Below are 24861 nucleotides of genomic sequence, written 5' to 3'. Positions count from 1 at the left end.
TTGTTAGTTCATACAGTATAAATAGATATACTGTAATTAATGTATCAATACTGCTGTTACTAATATTATATACTGTAGCTCAGATTTTATACAAAAAATAACTTTAGTTCGGCGGTGTATACTACACTGTAGGAGAAAAGTGTCTATTTCTTGAAAAAAAATATAAGATTATATCAAGGACACACAATAGTGTAGGACAGCAAGATGGTAGCAGGACTGTCATATTTTTGTTGACTTTAATAGTATTTCCCCTTTCGCTCATTACATTTCAGAGGTAGAAATTCATTTCATCTTGATACATTATGCCTTATGTTCATTTATTCACAGACCACAGTATTGTACTCTATCAGCCTTGTTGTCCATTGTTTCATACTTTTTGTATTTATTGTCTTATGATGTGTGTTTCACATTATCTGTTCTTGCTTTTTGGTTTGACTTCTGATGTTTACTGTGGTGGGTGCGCAAATCACCAGCAGTTTGCACACTTGCTTGTTAGATTGACAAAGATTCCTGTCAAAAACAAAATGTAGACCATAAATCACCTCAAGTATTCAAAAAGGCCTGTGCGCGCCTTTCTTTCTTCTATGAATATGAACTTCTTAACTCCGGTACACCTAGGCATCTTCACCTTTGTCAGTGGAGTGCCGCGGTTCTATACAGCAAGCGAAGAAGGGTGGGTAACCATGTTTGTCCTTATTTCCATGTGGTAACATAAGAGGGAGAGGGAGCAGGTGGTATGATACCTTGTATTGGACTAACAGGATACTGAAATGCGTAGGGTCACGTGTTGCGAGCAGTTGCTTGTGAGATCACCAAGCCGGAGAAGAAAGCTGTGGTCCGACTTAGAGTACATGGGAACTTTTCCACACAGGAACTCTCTACCACTACTACGGGTTGCAGGAGGACATCATATAGGGCGACACCAGGGGAGAGGAATTGAGGGGAGGATATCAGATTGGGCGGAGCAGTTTCATAAGGAAGCATGTTGGGGCATGAGTTTACTCATACAACGCTCATTACTTTCAGATGTTTGTGAGTTTTAAATTGTTATTGTCAATAGAATCATTAAAAAAAAAAAAAATTTAAATCTTCATATATATATATATTTGAAGCAGAGGGTCTCCCGGTTAATTCCGTCTGTGGGGACCCCCTGCTTCCGGAGGTGCTGATAGCACTCTGCTCGGCTACCAGGGATCACTTAATGGTCGCTGTTCAAAGATCTCGTGCCCTGCGGATCAATTTGGAGGCTGTGACATCATCAGTGCGGTTTCCTATAGGCCCTGGGACGCTGGAGCTTTAAAGTTTAAAGCCCAGCTAGCTCAGCTGGAGCAGCTACCGGCACATACTACGGAGGTATCTCCGGAAGCAGGGGGTCCCTGTAGCTGAAATTAATGGGGTTCAGCTCCATATACCCCCTGCTTCAATCCTCTGTAAAAAAAAAAAAATCTAAGGCTTAGATTGCTCCTTTAAGTGAATGTCTTTTGGTGTTTTTCCAGTTGTCTGTAGGCCAGTGGGGGTCCATTACGAAAATAGCAGTAGGCCGACTTTACACGATACATTACAATGCATTGCAAGTGGCAAATTTACCTTGCAAACACTCCCAGTTCCCGTATAAATCCAAATAATATAAATATAAATCATTCATCCGTATTACGACAAATCTCCTTTGTAATCCAGGAAATACAGGTTGGGCTTTAGAGGGTAATTCTGTATATGCCAAAGTGTCCATTTTTTACCAAAACTCTCCATTGACCTCAATCCAATTTCCAGAAAATCTGGCGTAAGCAAACTGTCCACATATTTTAATGTAAAACAATATAACTAGCTTCCCTGTTAAATAAGCAAAGGAGCATTTAGCATTATAGAAGGCTTCCCCTTTGGCTGAATTGGTACCCAGAATATGGTGGTCTGAGTGCTACATACAGTTTATTAGCCACCTGAGACAATGAGTGATAAAGATCACTGGGCTTGTAAATACTAAGAACCATTTTCCCCGCGCACAGAGGTAGTGGGAATTAGAAGATTGCTGTGCGAAAGCGACTGTCTTTTTGTAGGGGCTCCAGCAGTTTGCGAGTGAGTGGGGGTCCCCTGAGAAAATGTTGGACATGTTCCCATTTCTTTCCCCTTACTTAAAAAGATTAATAAATGTTATCTTCTAATGTTAAAAATTATATGTATACATATGTAAAGCTGTTAGTACAGTCTATTTAAAAAATAAATAAATTAAAAAAATATATATTTGCAGTAGAAAGGCCAATATATATATATATATATATATATATATATATATATATATATATATATATACATATATATATATATATATATATATATATATATATATATATATATATATTGGCCTTTCTACTGCAGTTATGTAGCCTACATGGAATTTGATGTCTGGTTTTCTGCAAACACATAATACATAATACATTTGAATGATTTTGCAGTTGTTCAAAGGTAGGAAATCACAGATCTGTAGGCATCTTCACAGGTCAATTTGCTACAGTAAGGGAGGTGACGAAAATCTGAGACTGCAGTGTCCCAGCGATAATCACTCACCAGAGCTTATTAAATAGCATGCCCACACGTCATTGGGCAAAAAATGCTAATTTACATCTAGATTTGCATATTTGAGAACACTTCCTCACTCGCCTTTTCACAGCCCCTTCGCCATCATAATTTCAATATTGAATTCAGTGAAGCTGATTACATTTGCCCTCTGAGCATCTTTGGGGTTTATTCTATGGGTTTATTCTATGTGGTTCTTACAGGGCTGAGAAGGGTGTCATCTCTTATCATACCTGTAAATAAATATTCACTACACTAGCAGTACATGCAAGGTAGTTTAGCCGTGTGAACTCAGAAGCCAACCTCTGAGTTCCAGGTTACAAAAAGCAAAGAGGAAACATATTTATTTAAAAAATGCTTCCTTATTAGGACAAATCCCGCCCATCAAATGTAGGTTGGGCCTTAGAGATCAGTTTTTAAAAAGTGACGCGCTAGCAAACTGTATAAATATTATTATGTAAAGCAATGGGACTAGCTCTTTAAAGCTGCAGACCAAGCAATATCCTACATGTATGGGTTTTTTTTTTTTTAAATAAATCAGTTCTGTACTATGAGAAAATACTTGTAGCATTTTTTTTTAAACAATTCTGAATGGCATTTTTAATGTATTATAATGTTAGAAGCATTTTCTGTTTCTATAGCAACCATTTACAAAGTCACATCCCCTTCCTCTTCTGAAACAGGCCCTGCCCTTTCTCTAGCAGTGCACCAATTGTATCTAGTGATAGTCTGCTGCACTGACAGCCATTTAGTGAACTCCTGGGCCGAATCTTCGCCAATCGATCACAGGAGAACAAATCGATCGGCAACTTGGCTAATTACTTATAATTGTGTGGATTGTTTTGATGCACATATTAAAGAGGGGAAAATAGAATTGAAAAAAACCTGGCAGTTTGGACTGCGCTTTATATTTTTTTTAAGCCGTGAAAACTCAGAAGCCCACCTCCCAATTCCAGGTTACAAAAAGTAAAGTGGAAACATATTTATTAAAATAATGCTTCCTTATTAGGACTGCTTATTAGGCTATGGAGGGCCCGCTCTAACCCCACCCCTGTTTGCGGCCCATCTCTCTCTTCAGACAGGCGGGGGGAGAAGGTATGCGGCAGAGGGCCCCGGCGTTAAACTGAAGATAAGCCAGAAGAGAATTTAGCAGTTGTTACACAGGCAGAGCAGGACGGCACGAGGTGAGGAGCGTGCTCAAGCAGCAGACACCGGAAGTAAGAAAGACTTTCAGGTCAGACTGCTAGAGCGTGCTCTTCCCCTGCCGTCCTGCTCTGCCTGTGTAACAAGTGCTGATTCCTCTACCGGCTTCTGTCTCTATTATCACCAAGGCATGGGGGAGGAGGGGGAGAGATGATGATGAGGGGGAGAGATGATGATGAGGGGGAGAGCTGGTGATGGTGATGATGAGAGGGAGAGCTGGTGATGGTGATGATGAGGGGGAAAGCTGGTGATGATGAGGGGGAGAGATGGTGATGATGAGGGGAAAGCTGGTGATGATGAGGGGGAGAGCTGGTGATGATGAGGGGGAGAGCTGGTGATGATGAGGGGAAAGCTGGTGATGATGAGGGGGAGAGCTGGTGATGATGAGGGGGAGAGCTGGTGATGATGAGGGGAAAGCTGGTGATGGTGATGATAAGGGGGAGAGCTGGTGATGATGAGGGGGAGAGCTGGTGATGGTGATGATGAGTGGGAGAGCTGGTGATGATGAGGGGGAGAGCTGGTGAAGGATGAGGGGGAGAGCTGGTGATGATGAGGGGGAGAGCTGGTGACGGTGGTGGTGATGATGATGATAAGAGGGAGAGCTGGTGATGGTGATGATGAGAGGGAGAGCTGGTGATGGTGATGATGATGAGGGGGAGAGCTGGTGGTGGTGATGATGAGGGGGAGAGCTGGCGATGGTGATGATGAGGGGGAAAGCTGGTGATGGTGATGATGATGAGGGGGAGAGCTGGTGGTGGTGGTGATGATGAGGGGGAGAGCTGGCGATGGTGATGATGAGGGGGAGAGCTGGTGATGGTGATGATGAGGGGGAAAGCTGGTGATGCTGAGGGGGTGAGCTGGTGATGGTGATGATGAGGGGGAGAGCTGGCGATGGTGATGATGAGGGGGAGAGCTGGTGATGGTGATGATGAGGGGGAAAGCTGGTGATGCTGAGGGGGTGAGCTGGTGATGGTGATGATGAAGGGGAGAGCTGGTGATGATGAGGGGGAGAGCTGGTGGTGGTGATGATGAGGGGGAGAGCTGGTGATGATGAGCGGGAGAGCTGGTGATGGTGATGATGAAGGGGAGAGCTGGTGATGATGAGGGGGAGAGCTGGTGCTGGTGATGATGAGGGGGAGAGCTGGTGATGATGAGGGGGAGAGCTGGTGATGGTGATGGTGATGATGAGGGGGAGAGCTGGTGATGGTGATGATGAGGTGGAGAGCTGGTGATGGTGTTGATGATGATGAGGGGGAGAGCTGGTGATGATGATGATGATGATGAGAGGGAGAGCTGGTGATGGTGATGATGAGGGGAAAGCTGGTGATGGTGATGATGAGGGGAAAGCTGGTGATGGTGATGATAAGGGGGAGAGCTGGTGATGATGAGGGTAGAGCTGGTGATGGTGATGATGAGGGGGAGAGCTTGTGATGATGAGGGGGAGAGATGGTGATGGTGATGATGAGGGGGAGAGCTGGTGATGATGAGGGGAAGAGCTGGTGATGGTGATGATGAGGGGGAGAACTGGTGATGGTGTTGATGATGATGATGAGGGGGAGAGCTGGTGGTGATGGTGATGATGAAGGGGAGAGCTGGTGATGGTGATGATGAGGGGAAAGCTGGTGATCGTGATGATGAGGGGGAGAGCTGGTGATGGTGAGGATGATGATGATGAGGGGGAGAGCTGGTGGTGGTGATGATGATGAGGGGGAGAGCTGGTGGTGGTGATGATGATGGGGATATCTGGTGATGGTGATGATGGGGAGAGCTGGTGATGGTGATGATGAGGGGGAGAGCTGGTGATGGTGATGGTGATGACGAGGGGGATAGCTGGTGATGATGATAATGGGGAGAGCTGGTGATGATGATGAGATGGAGAGCTGGTAATGGTGATGAGGGGAAGAGCTGGTGATGATGATGTGGGGGAGAGATGGTGATGACGATGAGAGGGAGAGCTGATGATGTTGATGGGGGGAGAGCTGGTGATGAGGAGGAGGAGATCTTGTGATGGTGGTGATGATGAGGGGGAGAGATAAGGAGGGGGCACAAGGGGAGAGATGAGGAGAGGGAGAGATGATGAGAGATATTGAGGGGGAGAGATGATGAGAAGGGGAAAGATGATTATGATGGGGACAGGGAGAGATGAGGAGGAGGAGGGGGAGAGACAATGATGAGGATGGGGGAGGGAGAAAAAAAAATGAATGGGGCCCTAAAAAATGTCTAGCTACGCCACTGGTTGGGCCTTAGAGTTCCAATTTTTAGAAAGTCAGGCGTAAGAAAACTGCAGAAATATTATTATGTAAAGCCATGGGACTAGCGCTTTAAGTCAATGGGCCATTATGTCTTCCGTCACAAGGTGCCTGGTGGAATTGCACCTCTCAGTAAATATAGGCTTGTACAGTGGGTTTAAACTATAAAACAAAACAAGAAAAATCATAAGCAAAGCAGTACATGCACGAGCACATTCACTGTACTGGAAATGTGAATATTTACAGTTTTGTATATGTAGAATATTTACATTGTATCTTACTTTGTAAAGTACGACGGGATGAGAATTACTCCCCAAAACAATTCTGTTGCCAATGTGTTGTGTTCATTTTGTTGCCTGCTGCCTTGAAAACCATGTTAGGATCAGAAATGTATTTCTCCTTAGTCATATTAGTATTTGGAGAGAGTTTGAAGGCCACCAGGAACAGATAGTGAATGTCAGCAGCTGTATTTATTTCAGGACCCATCTTTTATTTGGTCTCAGTTCTTAAAGAATAAGCTTTAGGGCAACTGGGATTGTGTAAGTCATAATCAGTATGCTTCATGTAGAAGAATATTCAGTTTTGGTGTTTCGCCCATAGGGTGCAGTGACTTGATTGGGAGTTAATGTCAGAGCGGGTGCAATAATTTGTACCAGCGCTTAATGCATGTGCTCCATAGACTGGTAATGCATTCTGTAAAAATAAAACTATCTGCACTACTGCTGTACATGTAGGTACATATTTTTTTTAAACTTATTTTAGGAAAGGTAAACCTCTAGTAAGTGCACGGTCAATTCTACAGCTGCACTAGAAACGAAATACTGCAAGCGTTAACACTGGAGAACAGCATTGCTCACAGTTTGGGTTGAAAATAATCACTAGTGATGTGCATGGTTTTAAGACCATAAACTCCTCCTCTGACATGCAATATCTTTGTGTTTCTAAAGAGTCCTCATCTTTAAATATTGCAAACCACTCACTCGAATTTTGTAAATGGAGAAAAATCACTTTGTTGAAGGTTTATGCTACATTTTTGGTGCAAGAACATTCATGTTACTTTCATTTTAGTGTAAATCTATTTTTTTTAAAGAAATGCACTAAGGGCCAGTAGAGGCGACTTTGAAGGTTTGTATGAGATTTTTTATTTTTTTTATTTTATTTTTTTTTTGGCAAAAAAACCTGAAAATCTGTCAAAGCCATCTTTTCCTAATTCAATAAAAGGTGAATAGATAACCGAAGCCATTACCTCTGGTTCACCCCTCCCCTTACCAAAACATTTATGGAGTGTTGGCAAAGATTTAAATTACCATTGACAGAAGCTCTCTGCAAAAATAACTATTCATGCTGCATTCAATAGACTCAGAAGAGTGCTTGTGCTTGTTTTTCGGTTAAAGCAACAATCCTCACCGAAGCCTATATGAGTTTAACTCCTCTTATCCTAGTTAGTACATCATAAAGGGCACCATCTCTCTCCCTGAAACAGTGTCCTGACATCCATGTGGAAAATGAAAGATGATGTATTAAATAGTCAGATTGTTGAGTACACAGTGTGTATACAGTAGTACCATCACAACATAGAATGGGTGCTCAACATCAGCCCTCAAGACCCCCCAACAGGTCAGGTTTTAAGGATAACCCTGCTTCAGCACAGGTGGCTCAATCAGTCCCTGCTTCAGCACAGGTGGCTCAATCAGTCCCTGCTTCATCACCCATGGCTCAATCAACACTGAGCAGAAGGAAGGCAGTGAAACTCTGCTTTGAACTCAGACACAAACTGTATGACAGACCTACTGCATAAACAAAGGTTCATCTCAAGTGTTTCCACAAAATACCAGTGCTCAGATTACTGGGAGAAATTCATACAATGTTTCTGTCTTCAGAAGGATTGTCATCCAGTCACTCCCTGTGGGAACTAAAATGTTGATGTATTCCTTTATTGATACACACTTACCTTTTCTGTATTCCAGAATATTATAGGTAAAGTAATATACTGTATGCATATATGATAGTTTTTTTTTTAAATTATATTTGTCATTTTGTCACATCTTACGTTGAAACCCTTAAACCGATTCTTCTTGTGTTCCTGGCATCAACACAATTTGTTTTAAAATAAATTGTCACCATTTTGGTTTTCCCTTTTCTGAGTTAAAAAAAAACCTAAAAAACTATTCACACTTCCATACGAGCCAGTCCAAAAGGAATCAATAAGTATAGTAAATGCTCCATAATTGTTTTGATTAGGTTATTAGCTCCCAGCAGCACAGTGGCATTGATTCTGACAGCGGATGTGACATTTCTGAATGCAGATTACCTCTATTTTTAGATGGCGTGCTGGTGTTTACTTGTTCTGCATGCCAGGGGAAGCAGTGCTGAGAGACTGGCATGTCCCTGACACATTAGTACTTTGCAGATATTTCCTTTCAGTGCAGCTCACGTGTTGTCAGTTTATAACAGCCATGCATTACCCTAAAATAACAAACAGTTATTTTACTGTCACAGTGCAGCAACCTGGCACACCACATTCTACCCTAAAAAGTGAATTGATGATGATTCAAATTGGATGCTGCGGCACTGATACAGTGGTGGAAACTGGAACGATGCATTTATTGCAATTGCTTACAGGAAATACCTTTTGGTTGGAGGTGTAACCAGCTAAAATATTGGTGACACCCGAGTTTTGGGGAGGCTTTAGAAGTTTTCAGCAGTTAGGGTTGTGTAGAAGAGCACAGGCTCCGAAAAAATGTTCCCAGGTCGAAGACTGAGCCACTGATTGAGCTGCATATGCTGAAGCACGGACTGATTGAGCCACCTGTGCTGAAGCAGGGTTTTCCTTGAAACCTGACCTGTTGGGGCTGTACTCTATCCGCATTACTTCAACCACACATACCATTCTCCCAACACGAGAGTGCCTTGTGTCCCTACTTTCCGCAGGTCTTCTCCTTAGATTGAGAGCTGCTCTGAGAACATTGCATGGCTTCCATATCAGAAATGCCAACGTTTCAGTCCTCACAGGGAGACCTTGGGATGGTGGGTATAGTAGTCAAGATCACTGTGTTTGTTGCATTGCCTTGAGAAAGGTCCCCCCTGTGAGGACCGAAACGTTGGCATTTGTGCAACTTACTCTAATACAATTTTTTTGAAAATGACCTCTGAGTGCTGTCTCGTTCTTACTGTGTTGCTGCGGCTGCACCACTGCTGTGAGGAACACCCCTGTCTGTGTGTGTGTGTGTGTGTGTGTGTGTGTGTGTGTGTGTGTGTGTGTGTGTGTGTGTGTGTGTGTGTGTGTGTGTGTGTGTGTGTGTGTGTGTGTGTATACACACACACACTTAAACATACTGTACATATATGTGCTGCTGTCCTTTCAGTCCTTTGCATGAATACATATTTTTTAAATAACATATTTTTATTAAATAACATCTTCATGTGGACAGAAAATGCCACGAAGCAGATACAGAACGAGGCTGCGTGTCTGACAGTTGCATCGACTCTCTGTGTCTTTGTTTAACAGCCTATAATTTGTTAAACAATAATTAGAGAGCTTATCATTTCTAAAGCTTCTTCTCAAAATTGGATAAGAGCAAATGTATCAATTACACAGGTAATTTATCAGCTATCCTCGGATTCAAGCACAGAGACGAATCATACGCAGCGAAAGCTGTTTATTTCAACAACCTGGTTGCGTAAATTATTTAATATCAGGTGCTGACAATAATTTTGAGAATTGCTTCAATATTATTCAAATGAAATGTATTTTGATATGAGAAATTAAATACAAGTTAAAAATGAATGGTTTAATTTTATATCTTATTTTATAGTCCCGGCAAACATAAAATATAAATGTGTTTATAAAAAATACGTGGCATGAGCTTATCGGTATGCACTTATTGCTCATCTTTTGTCGCGGGATGCAGTGATCAATTACTCATTTCGATTAAACTATTGCTCATTTTACTTAACAAATAAAAATACCCTGTTAAGTTATGTAAAAAGTACTTTTATTTTACTGTCAAACGATATAAAATAAAAGTGACTGTAGGATGCACGGTAAAAACGCAGGCACGTGCTGTGGCAGCTGCAGCTAATAGGAAGTAGGTACTTATCCTATTATCTTTTTACTTTGTGTTCACATTCGGTCCCCGAACTGGGAGCAGCAAAAAGAGAAAACAGAAGTTCTAACAACACACACTAAGGGGAAGAAGACTCCTCGCTGTGACTTTTAGTTGATTCCGTGGGATGCCTGCATAGGGGAGGGAGCATTTTGAGGATGCTTGATCAATATTCAACACGTTCAGAGTTTTAAAGGTTACCAGAAGCACCCCAATGATCACCCCGAACAGTACAAGTAGGAGCTCAGTATGATTGTGTTTCCCACTAATACCTGGGTGACTTTGCTGTTTGTCTGCTTTTTAATCTTACAATATATGTGAAATAGAGGCTATGCGCATGCTCAGTTTTCCATGTATTTTAGGCCCAGATTCACTAAAGGGCGCTAAGCTTTATCACACATAACTCACTTAAATGAATACACATTAAGGTGTGCTACAATTTAGCACTATTTAGTAAATCCGGTCTTAAATTCTTTATCCACTTTTACCTATGTATAAAGCCTGCAAATATTTAAATGACTTTACCCTGTTCCCATCTCATCAATGCTCAATCTCAGTACTGATCGAGAGGTTTTTTTTTTATGGGATTAATTTATTTTGTTGAAAAGACCTTTGCAGGCAGCAGCCCTGAGCTATTCACTATTAGCCCTGTCCAGTCAAATGGCCATATTTAAAGATAATACTTTTTTGTGTTGCTCTATCTACACATGCTCCAGTTGTGCCTGTGCACTGACTTTTCTTTGCCTGTGACCCACGGAAGAATGGTCCCGCCCCAGTTATTTCAGCCTGGCTGCTGGCCCAGAACAATGGGTAGGAGCGAGTGGAAATGCTGAACCACCTCCTCCTCAGCAGGGACAGTTTTCTCGGCTGATGCTGAAGGATTCATTAGCTATTTTTTTCGTGTGAATGCTTGATGGCAAATTGAAGAGACCTGCTCTGACAATGCCAGGGAGTAGAGCCCTGGAGTCTGTTCGGTGAAGTACCCCACAAGGGTTGTTGGATAGAGTTGCAAGACAAAAGGAGTTCTGTGTTTATGGGTGCGTTACAGAAGTTGAACAAAGTCACTGTGAAGTGACTTTCATTTACCATTTGTAAAATCTTCTGAACAGAAAAGATTAAACTGAATTCCAGGTTGACTTTTAGTTTGCTTGAGTTTGATTCTCTTCAGAAAGTTTACACCTTATATGTACCTGTCGTTTTAAACGTATCTCTTTCTGTGGGCATCTAAAACCTTACACTTGTACAAACAAAGCTGCAAATGTCAGTAGAATTATTGTTGCAATTTGACCAAAATAATGCATCGAACAAATATAAATATTGGCACAGTAGTTACCGTCTCCAACTTATTAACAATCCTGCATGATATTTAACTGATATGAATACTCATGCTATTCTTTTTGTCAGAATTTCCAAATAACAATTCTGTAGTGGTTGGTCTCTTTTGGATAAATAAGAAAAAAATGCATTTAACTGTTTAGACTAGGTTTATTATATTATTAATCTATACATATGTTTGTATTATTTGTTTCATTCTGTTTCATAGATAACCACTGCTCATGCATCGGTGAACAAGAGGATGAATTCTGACGTCTGACCACATTCTACACAAACCTATTCTTTGAAGAATTTAAGGGTAAGTTATTCAATGAACATTTGTGTTCAATATTTTGTTAGCAGAATCGTGGTGTCTTAGCTATAATTACTGCAGCTGGGAAGATAAGTGTTTATGATTTAAAGTGACTCAGGAAAATTGGATTGCAGCATTTCTATACAGTATATCTCATTACCTTGCACACTCATTGGTTTCCTCTTCTTCACTGTGCAGAATAAACTTTTACATGTCTAACTTCAGATATATAGTCAATGGGTCTAGAAGTCACCAAAGCTAAGCGAAAAGGTTAAGCCAACACATAATATGTTTGCTTTTATGATGACATGAAAAGTAATTGGGGATTTGTCTAGCTTCACGACAATTCATGCTTAGCTTTGGTGGTTTCTTGACCACTTTACTATGTATTTGCCGTTAGTCATGTAAATGTTTATTCTGCAGTGAAGAGGAAGACACGAAATGGGATGTTTGGCCGCGGTTAAAAGTCATAGACCGAGGAAAACAATGAGTGTGCAAGGTACTGCACCGACACACTTTATTCGAGCAAATACCCAGTATGTACCTGGCAGATACCTGGAATGCGCCGCTCCTCACCTCTGACAAGCCCCGTTGCGTTTGCCTTCCCAGCCTGGGTTCATGCCTGGCTGACGGGCGGCTAATCTGTTAAATGATAATGATAAGGATTTAATAGGCTGCAATGCTTCGCGTGTCTACCAGATGGCATAAATTCATGAATTGTAATGCAGTATATATATATATACTGTGCAGTATTGCAGCCAGCGGGAATAAAATGCTTAAATCCCTGCATGGAAAATACCTCAATGCACTCGGGCAGAAAACAGTCACAAACCTCAATACACCCGGGTATACCCGAATTCGTGGGACTAGCCAAGCTCGAATAAAGTGTGTCGCCAGTGTAAAGTGATATGATGGCAGTAAGCATGAAATAATCACAAGGGGATTTTGTTTGGTTAAATGTTGTAATTCTCTGCTTTTTTTTTTACATTTCTATTTTAATGTAGAACTCGCATGCAAATACATTATTAACTTTCTTGTAGGCAGACTGTTCTTTCAAACTTCTAAATTAGAAAAACAAAATATATCAAATAAGCTTTGCTGTCTGGCAAGTAGCTATCTTTACTGGTGGAGTACGTATCTATTTTGGTGCCAAGTCTGATTGGTGTTGTTTGGCTTTAGTCATACAGCACGCAGAATACAAGCTGTCCGCATTCTAAACCTGCTCCACATAACTGTTATAGGCTTTTTTGGGGGGTACTTCCTATATAGTAGTTGTGGCAAAGGCACAATGAACCATACATACAAAGCAGTGCTACTCCATAAGATGCCTCCCAGCACGGCTCAGTAAATACAGTATGCCCCTTTATGGCCTTTTCACGTTAATGGGCTGTGAGGTGTCTTATACGCTGCTTAGTAAATATGGTCCTTTACTTCCCATTCACTTGATTGGGGATGTGTCACACCACCACAGAAGGTGTGTTATAGATTAGCACCTCTTTGTAAATAAGGCTCAGTATGTACACCCCCAGGATGGGGTCCTTAGATGGGTTTTACCTACAACATGGCAGACATCATTACATTTAATTGTCGTATGATTGCTAGTATCATTGTTAGGTTTTCTTCTTGAGGATAGGACCGGATAATAGACAGACTTGAAACACATGATGATTCCAGCTTTATATCAGTATACATTTGCTGTTTATACCACGGCTTTTATACTATATAGATGTGTCTGGTGGCCAAATAATGATACATAACATGTTTACAAAGATTCTTTCAAACGTGTGAAAGAGTGACACACAACTATGAGAGAGGTTTCTGTGCATTGGTAAAAGGCAGTTTTTGGTCAGATTTACCTATTTATACATGTGCTTGTTCTTTGAGGGGGAATGTGACAAGACTAGCATACTAGCCAATTTAGTAATTTCTTGGCATAATGCGTTCAAATTATTATTTTTTTCAATATACTTGGCATACTGTATGTATGTATGTATGTATGTCTTTATTTATATAGCGCCATCTATGTACATAGCGTTTCACAGCCGTAACATACGTGACATAATAATATAGCACATAATGGGAATACGCACTACAGACATTAGTAACATTAGTAAAAGGAGTCCCTGCCCCGAAGAGCTTACAATCTAAGTGGTAAGTAGGGAGAATTTACAGAGACAATAGGATGGTGTACTGGTAAATGCGTCTGGGTATGAGATGCACAGCATAGTATCAACCACGGAGCTACCCATATGCTTCATTAAAGAGGTGGGTTTTAAGATGGGTCTTAAAGGTGGAGAGAGAGGGTGCTAGTCGGACGTTGAGGGGAAGAGCATTCCAGAGGTGTGGGGCAGTGAGTGAGAAAGGCTTTAGGTGGGTAAGTGACAGCAAAGCCATTGGCCATAGTACAGTGGTCATTGTTCTAATTTGGTCTGGCTTTTGTTTAAAAGCCATTCAAATATTGGCGGGGGATTTGTTCATTCCCATTTCTTCTTGGGAATGTTCTCTTACTGGCCGCTATTTGACTTCTTTAGTACAGTACTGTAGCTGATATGTTTGACTTTCCAGGTTTTTATTTCCCCCCCAACAACATTTGTATTGTTGATATTCATGTCATGGACAAACCAAGCATGTAAAATGGCTGAACATTGCAGTTTGAACAAGATAATAACACATAGCCAAACCACATGATCAAATGGAAAATAGGCGTGGAACAATTTTGCACACAGGGAAGGAGTATATGGGGTAACAGAGAATTCAAGGAGCTGTACCATTTCAGTCAATGCAAAATGAAAATAAAGGAAAAAATCTCTAAAAACCCTCCTTGCTTCGGAAGATTGAAAAATGTTCAATAGTGGATTCAACAAAAACTCAAAATACATATAAAACTATGAACTTAACAAGTAAAATAAATTGACACAGATAAAAAAGCACTCAAGAACTGAAAGGTTCCCCAGATCTTGGCATATCAAGCCTTTAAAAAAAAAATCTAAATTATATATACATATGTATATCACAACGCCTATTTTAAATCATGAGAGATTATAAGCAAGGGGAACCTGAATATTTTTTGCTAGGGAGCCATCTTTACTGGTAAGAAAGTCAATATACTTATCCCACTTGAGTGAGTCAGATGGAACTCTGCGTGGCATCTTTCTTTCGGACAAACTCCCATGTATCCATGGAAATCCAGTCCAGTTAATTTGTTGTATTAATTGGCATCACAATTGTACAGGTATATCCAAGCGGAGGCTCTTTCCATTTACAGAAGAAGATTGCCTTTTCCCACCGGTGCTGAAACGAGCAATTTTAAGCTCTGCGATAATTACCCGTGAAGGTGCCGGCGCTCCTCATGTGGGAAACCAGCATCGAAGAGTGGTGTTGTGGCTTCTTTCTGGCTCGCAGATCCCACAAGATGTGGTGGCTATCTACATAAGGCTACTTTAAACCCTGTGTTAATATTTAGTTAGCAATAAAAGGTGTTAGGGATATGAGTTACTTCTTGCCCGTATAAAAATTGTATGTGTCAATCTCTTTATCTTCTTTTGTCATTTTCCTCCTGTTTGCCAGTATCATTGTACCTGCAGGTTTAAGCTGGCATCAACCTTATCTGGCTAAAAAACTGAAAGAAAATATTTCAAACATGAAGGAAAAGGGGCATTTATTTCATCTGATTCATTTACAATAGCCATAGCCTTTGTGCAAAAAAGTAACAAAATATAAAATGAAACATTTGTTATTTCAAAGATTTAGGGGCCTATTCACTAAACTTTGCTAAGTGACTTAACGCTTGTTAAGTGCATTTTTCAAGCGATTTTGCATGTGTAGCTATTCACAAAACTTCGATAACGTGGCAAAATCGCTTGAAAACAGCTTTTTAGCTGTGGGGTATCTCAAAAAAATGCCCCAAATCACATTTTTTGCAAGTTACTTCTATTCACAAAGCTCCGACATCCACATCACGGTGGCGAGATCGGAATCGCAATTTGCATCTGATGGAGTTTATTTTATTCTTAGGATTGAATACGGGGGTCTCTGGAGCTGACCACCATTAATTTCAGCTGCGGAGACCCACAAGCTTCAATCCTTAGGTAATAGAAATAAAAATATAACCCAGCTTCATTACATTAGTGGCTAACCGAAAAAGTAATGAAGGGGTTAATCGCTCCCAGGAGGCCTAACCACACACCCTGGAGTAACTACAAGCGTCACACACCACCTCTACCACCAACAAACTGGATAAAGCTATTTAACCCCTTCCTTACCTTAGTGGTTAGCCACCAAGGTAATGAAGCGGTGCCATTATCTCCTGCACGTTTACATCTCCCGCGTCACGTGACTGGGACATTTAAACTTGCTGGAGATACCAACACCCCTTACAGAGGCCTGTACCTCGGCAAGAAGGGGGTCCCCAGACCTGAAGATAATGCGGTTCAGCTCCAGAGATCCCCCACTGGCTAAAATACTGTGTTATTAAAATTTAAATAAAACTGAGCAATCGCCTCTAAGAGCTGTGCAGGAAGATGTAGCTCTCTCAGCTGGAGCGAAATCGCACGTTAAGTTCATTTCGCTCGTTAAGCAAATACAAACAAGTGCGGTAATGTATGGCATTTTTTTTTACCAAACGCTAAACAAAATGCAATTTTTCTTAGTGAATACAGTTTTTACACAAATTTCATTGCGTTCGGTAGGAACATGCCAACCCGATCAATGTTGCAATGAATTTATCGAAGTTTGGTAAATAGGCCCCTAAGACTTGCTTAAAATGTACAAGTGTGACTCATTCAACATAAGTAACATTTGACAGGTGGTGGAAAGTCTGTAGTTTCCTTTGAAATAACCACAATCAGTGTTTTTCATGGGGGTGTGAGTTATATATAATGTGATGGCAGTGAGAAAAATATATAACACATTATAGATTAGACATTGCCATCATATTTGTGATTGGATAAGTATAATATTGCTACCGGGTATTTCTCCTGTATCTTGGAGTGAGACGCCCGTAATAAAATGTAGTCTCAAATTCAGAAGAAAAGAAACAATACCTTTTTATGGTGAAAAAAATGGAAACGTGCTTATAGCGCTAATGCAATACTTGATAATTAGTGTGATTTAAACACTAAAAGGTGAATACCAATAAATCTTATATTATATAAGATAGGCTGCCAGGAAATAACGACCAATCAGAACATACACAGCACAAAAACAAAAGATACATCTGAAGGATCAGGTCAACAGGACTGGACATTACGTATGGTCAGATTCATCTATTTGTTGTTTGGATTTATTTTTGGCGCCGGATTATCTTTTGGTTTTATACCTTTTTATGGTAAGAATTCATGCACCTCACATAGTAGTATATACATTGAAAACAACATAACTTTCAGGGCAATTCGGATGCATTACAAGAACAGGCATCAATGTAAATTCTGAGAGAAGAGAACCCATGTCCAACAGAGCTAGCAATGTAATAGGTCTAGAGGGAGACATATATATAGTAAATGGTGCAGAACAATAGGCACTCCGTCTGGTTGAAACAATGTGGGTGCAAATCCTGTATGGTATAAAATAGGCAATACGATACCGTTTGAAGACGAATATCAGAGGCAGCACTCCAGGTAAGTGGTCAAAAGAAATTTGAATTAACAAGACATCTTATCCAACGTTTCGGTCCTCGTGCGGTACATCACCTTGAGAAAGGTCCCGCACGAGGACCGAAACGTTGGATAAGATGTCTTGTTAATACAAATTTCTTTTGACCACTTACCTGGAGTGCTGCCTCTGATATTCGTCTTCAAACGGTATCGTATTGCATATATATATATATATAAATATATATATATATATATATATATTAGACCTGTCTAAGACATGCAAATGAGCATACAATAATATTTCCATTATATATATATATATATATATATATATATATATATATATATATATATATATAATGAAAATATTACTGTATGCTCATTTGCATGTCTTAGACAGGTCTGCAACCCCGCCTTTCACCATTATCACCCAGCACACAGCACTTCCACTGCAGCAACGGATTCTGGGAAATGACACTGTAACATCGCCGGAAGAAGAGATCAGTGTATCTCGAAAGCTCGCACAAATAAAAGCATTTCGTTAGCCACAGAACGGTATCATCTATTTATTTTTTGATTATTGAAGCTCGGCTAGCACGGTACTGATACCTCTACATGTATATATATATATCAGCTGAACCCCGTTATAACGCGGTGCTCGGGGTCCACACAATGAGATCGCGTTATAACCAGGATCGCGTTATAACCGATATAGCTAAATGGCCGCCGCGCGAGGACTTACCCGGCATCTGCAGCTCTCTACTCTCTCCCTTCTTCATCAGGCTGCATCCATATGCACGGCGCACATCTCCAAGGTTTTTTTTTTTTTTTAATAACATTCAATGCTTTATTGCTAACAGGGACACACACACACACCTCCCCCCACCTACCCTGCATGGTATGCTAAAATTATTAGTGTAGGAGGGAGGTATGTGTGTGTCCGTTAATTCAATAATAAAGGATTGAATGTTATAAAAAAAAAAAAAACCTTGGAGATGTGCGCCGCACACATGGATGCAGCCTGATGAAGCAGGGAGAGAGGAGAGAGCTGCAGATGCCGGGTAAGTCCTGACGCGGCGGCCATTTCGCTAAAAAAACAATAAAAAAACAAAAACAAAAAAACTTGCAGAGGTTTTTAAATCGGGAGCCACGCTCATACCGCGTTATAAGCGGGTCTGTGTTGTAGCGGATCGCGCTATAACGGGGTTGAGCAATATATATATATGTATGTGTGTGTATATGTATATGTATGTATATGTGTGTGTATTTAAAGGCGCAAGGCCAGTTATCTTCATTCATATGGGTTTTGGTAATGAGAAAGCACTAATGCTTTAGTGTTTTCTTATTATAAAAGAAGATGTGTTTAAGTAAAACGAGTGTGGGCATGTCAGGAACATTGTTGCACAGCAAACTTCTCTAGTCCTTTAACACGTGAAGTGAGAGATACTGGATCAGACCAGTGAGATAAAGAAGGCGGACCCAGTGCTTGACATATAAGGTCTTGGATGTAAGAGAGCATTAGAGACCTACAGTATAGGGCAGAAAATGTTCTATAGGCCCCTGTAGCAAGGAATAGCAAAATTGGAGCATACTGTACCTGTTATCTAGTCGTCATTTTGTGGCCTAGATCCACAAAAGGTGTTCAAATGAATGGGAGTAAAAGTGTGCTAAAGCTTAGCACCCTTTTGTGTATCTGGGCCTATGCACTTTGCCTTGCTGTGGCTGCTAATCTCCATGGCAATAACAGCAGAACAACATCCCTTTTCACAATATAAAACAATGTTTTTACTTTCTTGCACCAGACTATACACCTTTAGACCCACCTTAAAACACACCTGCTTAAGGAAGCATATGAGTAGCTCGATGGCTGATTAATTAACACCTCATACATTAACATTGGCCCCTTTCAGACGCACTTACCAGAATGCCTTCATAATGTCTCTGTGCGTTCTTCCTACCAACCAATTAGATTGTAAGCTCTTCAGAGCAGGGACTCATTTTCCTAAATGTTACTTTTAAGCCTGAAGCACTTCTTCCCTTTGTGTTATTTATATCTTATGTGTTATTTATATCTTATTATTTATATGATTGTAACTATTACTGCTGTGAAGCGCTATGTACATTAATGGCGCTATACAAATAAAGACATACATGCATACATACATACGTTCTACTGCATCCAGCAGTATAAAATTGCTCCATTCATCATATAGGGTGTATCAACGTATAATACAGAATTTAGAAGCTTTTAAAACATTATACAGGACGTACGGAAGATTAATTTTCGGCCAAATATTGGAAAAAGGATGAATCAAGAACATTTATTTTTTTAGATTGAGTGTAGGAGGTTTCTAGTTATAAAAACTCCCAGTGATAAGACGTCATCAGCCCCTCAGTTAAAACAGAAATCTGTCCCGGTAATTTTTTCTTCTCATTTTTTTTTAATTACCTGAACCAGAGCTTTATCAAGAAGTCCGGGATCCGTGGTTCCTAAGATATCCGCTGTCGTATCTTAGAATACTTGTCCAATAGAAAGTCACCAGGAGAGGATGATAATAAGTTATCTTGGAAATTGGGAGGTGTTTGTTGCTTTATGTATTTTGTATATACTTTTCCAAACACAATTTAATTCCAACCCAAGTAATGTCCATGTAATGACATGAGAAAATAATGTACTTAAACTATACTTCTACAAATACGTTGCCCAATGACTAGGAAAAAGAGAGCACGTTTCATAGAAACTATGGAAGAGTCGGCCTACTCATGATTAGATTGGCGGGCCTGGTGACGATGCAAAGATAGGGCGGAAGTGTGTTTTGGGGCAACACAGATCAATTTGCACGATATCCCAGGTGGACAATTTGCACATCTCGCTAAAGAAGTAGAAGGTCCCAACAGAAGACCTTTTGTACCAAAGCCACACAGTAGTCTTGCTAGATTCTTTGGGTTGCCACAGTAACTCCCAGGCCACTCCCTGTGAGTTTACACTATCTATAAAAGATTACACAAAGCAGATGAAGATAAATGAGGCTTACATCTCTTAACAGAGCATACCCACTACTATCCACGCACAATAGCAATTAACATACATTACTGACTGTTGGTTTGCAGGAAGGTTAATTAATGGACCCCATAATCTGCATTTACTGTGCTGCAGCACTAGCGTGTGCCATAACAATGATAAAGGCTGAGACTTTTTTTGCGCACAACAGGTGTTCTGATGAAATTACCACCATTTTGCCGTTGACACCTTGTTGTGCACCAGTTAGAAAGAAGCTGGCGTTTGCTACTGGTTCTTGTTTTTTTACACTTCACAGCCTCCAATGCAACGTGTCAAACTCCGGAGAATGTGCCTTGGCGAGAGTGAGATATTTCTTATTTCAAATTTGGGGCGTTTAATATGCTGCGAGGACGTTTTTCCCTGGCTTGCACCGCACAAATGAAAGGGGTTAAAATATTCTCCAACACGGGGAAAGAAATTAAATAAGATTTAAATTCTACAAATGACTCTCAGGCCCAGATCCACAAATGAATGCTACGCTTTAGCACGCCTTTACTTCTATTAATATGAATGGGAGCTGAGGAGTATAAAGCTTAGTACCCTTTTGTGGATTTTGGTCTTAGATCCTTATTCGGCATGCTGGGAAGTCACTGCTCTGAGCAGCAGACCATGTGAAGTCCCATTCATTTCAACGCAGCTGATCTCCTCTTTCCAGCACTGGAAAGCAGGTTTTACAAACCATTAAATGGGAGTCTCTATGTCTCCCACACGCTGGAGAAGATTTTAGCCCTGTTCATTTGAGTGGGGTTAGACCATCTTCATGTCAGTGTTGACTCTTGGTACAAAGGCCCCTGCGGAAGTCAGCCAATCCTTCAACCTGCTTCAGTGTCCAACTACAACATTGAAGATGATAGAGCACTCACTGACCACGTCACCACTATTGGACAATAGTAAAACATTCATGGAAGAAATAAATTGTGAAGCACTCAAACTAAGTGGTGTAAAAACAAGTTGGGAAATATTGTTCCATTAGTAGAAAAAAAAAAAAAAAAACCTTTGCACTTTTGAGAAAAACCTTCAAGAAGGTCCCTATGGGATAAAAACCTGAAGCAATTGGAGTTCTTCTCTTTCAAGACAAATACAGTATGCATGTGTATTACAACGGATACAGTATGCAGCAGGCAACATGATTGTGCCAGTAACGCGATGATGTGCATCAAGCTGGTCCGTCATTTAATGTATTTTTTTTAAAGATTATGCGTTAATGTGTGCAATAGCGGTGGCTACATCTGCATTATACTTCAATTAGTTATTCTACCTGCCACAAAGATTAGATTTCAATTGTCTATTACAGGGGTGGCCACCTCCAGTGCTCTAGGGCCACCAACAGCCCAGGTTTTCAGGATATCCCAGGTTCAGCATAGGTGGCTCAATCAAAGTCTCAGTCTATGACTGAGGCCTGATTGAGCCACCTGTGCTGAAGCAGGGACTGATTGAGCCATCTGTGCTGAATCAGGGACTGATTGAGCCACCTGTGCCGAAGCAGGGATATCCTTAAAACCTGACCTGTTGGTGGCCCTTGAGAATCGGAGTTGGCCACTCCTGGTCTATTACTACAGTAAGTATTGAATACAGGTTAGAGCTCACATTCTTTAACCCTTTTATTTAATGTGCAATCAATCGGATGACGTGCACTAATATTAAACATCACCAACGAGTGCCACCGTGGTTTTGTAAATGTGAAGCACAATTTCTGCAGCACGTGCAGTCAGAATCTGAGAGACAACGTTGGCCTTGTCACATAAATATGCAAAGCTGTGCAAGTCTGTGCAGAGTAGCACGCTTGAAATGCTGCATAATGTGTGTCTGTCCATGGCAGCTTTTTTGTAATATTAATAATCAGTTGTTTAAGATTTACTGATGCTCAATGCATTAGCAGACACAGTACCTAACTAATAAGGACCAGCGTTACTGTACTCTACCACATCAATTATCTTAGGCATTAGCCGCGGCACTTGTAAAAAAATGGTATCTATTTATTTTGTGGTTTTAATATATACAGCCTTTGATTACCGTTAATGAAAACTAATTACCTGAGCTACGGATCGATCTGTTCTCCTGTGAGCAATCAGCGAATATCCTGCTCTCTGGGTTCACGTAATGGTCGACACGGAATGAATCCTTCAGTCAGTGAAATGCCTCATATACAATGTAATCTTTTATTACTTGTCTATTGTTACAGCGTGCAGCTCAGCCAGTCACCTGCTGGGAACACTGCAACACATTCTTGTTAGTGATAATTTGTTGCCAAATATCTTGCACTGCTCAGGAGGTGTGCTAAAAACTACTATAGCATCCAAAGGATGCTCAGTTAAAACTCATTAAAATGGCATTAATAGTTGAATTCTTTAAAAAAAAAAAAAAAATACACTATATCTAATACTTCAGAACTGATTTTTTTTTTTTTTTTTAAAGAAGGATATTGAATGTTTTGTTGCTTTAAGTCTTGAGGATGCTACATATTTTAGCTACTTTTATTTTATTTATTAGAAACCCTTCCAAAATCATGTCCAAAGATTATTTGTCTGTTATTTATCAATGCACATATAAACATAATGCAGTGAGGCACAGTGCAGGCATACAGCGCACGCGTATTTGTATCTGAAGTTATATAGAATTTATTACTTTTAATATTGTTATTTATTACTTATCATTTTTAACATAAAAACTGTATTTTATTAGCATTTATCAAATCTGACCTGTTAAAAAACGGGGGCAATACTTACTGCAATCAGCAGCATTAGAGTGCTCAAGTGAAGAAAACAAATCCCAAATCTTTCATTTGATTCATTACTTATGTTTTATAAACCCGATGCATATTTGCCTCTGAAATATTTTGCGCTGGCTTTGAAGGGTTAATTGCACTGCCTAAAGATATCAGGGACTAGGAAATATATCGCTGAACATATCGCTACCTGCAGAAATCATGCAATTAGCTTGACGTTTGTGTGAGACTATGAAGCACAGGTGGCTTATTTCTAATTATTGTTATTACATGCAACTGCCTCGCACTGATCTGGAGGATGATATAGGTTATAATTTTAAGCTCTTTGGAATAGGGATTATCCTCTTAGATTTGTTTCCATCTACCACTGACTGTATTACCGTCCTTTGTCATATAGTACATGCCAACCCGCTGACTTGATGTCAGTCTCTTCAGTGGAATCTCACTGATAGAAGTATGCCTGTACTTTTTCCAAACTCTAGACCAAATGCAATATTTGGTCTTGCACCCCCTAAAACTCACTATTTGGGGTTCTTTGGAGGTTGGCATCTCTGCCTTGTATTGATTGTTGTATCTCATTATGTAAAGAGTTTTGCAGAGCCTGTGTACTTGAGCCTTCCTGAATCCACTGGTACCAATACTGTAAAAATACGTTCCAAATATGGGGGGTTTCTTGTAACACTGCACCCAACCTGTACCCACCCTGTAAGGGGCCAGATTAAGGATTATTTCAAAATAGGCACTAGTCAATGAGTGTGTGGACATTGGATCTGAAAAATATATAACAACTACATGTAGGATAGTGGGAACAGATTTCTCAAAAGTGCTCTATTTGCTCAATACAGTTACATTTTGATAGGACTTACGCCATTTGCATAAAACATATCACAGCAAATGTCATTGTGTGTAAAAATAGATTGGCGGGCGTTTTTGTCTTCAGAGGTTGAAAGCTGATTGTATGTCTTTGCAGATTATATTATTTGATAGGTTGTCATATCTTCACACCAGGCGCCACATTTTAATAAACATTTTTCTTTAATTGGCTTCTGAAATTGCCTTATGGAAGAAACGAAAATTATCTTACAAATTATTCTAGGTCATTTCCTACAAAACCATAGCTGTGATTCCCTGTAAAAAAAAAAAAAAGTGAACACAAATGTATTTTTGTGTAAATTCGAACCATAATACTTTCTATCGTAGAAGACATAGCCCCACGCGGTGACTTTTCAACATAATTGATAGATCGTCATCAGAATTATATAAATAAAATACATTTGTTTGTAGATATCTTATGCAATGACCCTCTGCAGTTTGTATTCATTTTAATAGGACGCTGTGCTGTTCTCAAGTTTCTAGTAGTTTCAGTTGTAAACTGGCTATTCCAAGTGAGTGTACTAGAACAGCCCACCCCCCCACCCCCCAACAGGTCAGGTTTTCAGGCTATCCCTGTTTAAGCACAGGTGGCTCAATCAGAGGCGCAGTCAGAGATTGAAGGGCCGGTTAAGGTAGCTTCGATAAGTGACTTATTGACAGTTTTAAGCACTTTACGAGCGACTTTGCATGTGTAGCTATTCAGAGAGCTCCGATAACTTGCCAAACTATCTTGAAACCTGCTTCTTCCCGATCGACAGCACTCTCACTCAGAGAAACCGAGCGGCCGCTCCTGCAACTCGCAGGTTGTGATGGGGGCGAGATGGGATCCGCGATGTGACTCTGATGGAGAAAATG

General features: G+C 40.4%; 1 long non-coding RNA gene across 1 annotated transcript in view; it reads left to right on the top strand.

Moving 5' to 3' along the window:
• Positions 1 to 24861, top strand: part of LOC142488731 (uncharacterized) — a 53246-nt gene that overhangs the window by 18344 nt on the left and 10041 nt on the right. Inside the window, exon 2 of the long non-coding RNA XR_012799621.1 lies at positions 11673 to 11762. This is a non-coding gene — a long non-coding RNA (uncharacterized LOC142488731). The remainder of the gene's footprint in view (positions 1 to 11672; positions 11763 to 24861) is intronic.

This window comes from Ascaphus truei, chromosome 2, assembly GCF_040206685.1.
Source record: "Ascaphus truei isolate aAscTru1 chromosome 2, aAscTru1.hap1, whole genome shotgun sequence".
NCBI classification, from domain to species: domain Eukaryota; kingdom Metazoa; phylum Chordata; class Amphibia; order Anura; family Ascaphidae; genus Ascaphus; species Ascaphus truei.
This window is presented reverse-complemented; position numbering and strand designations above follow the sequence as displayed.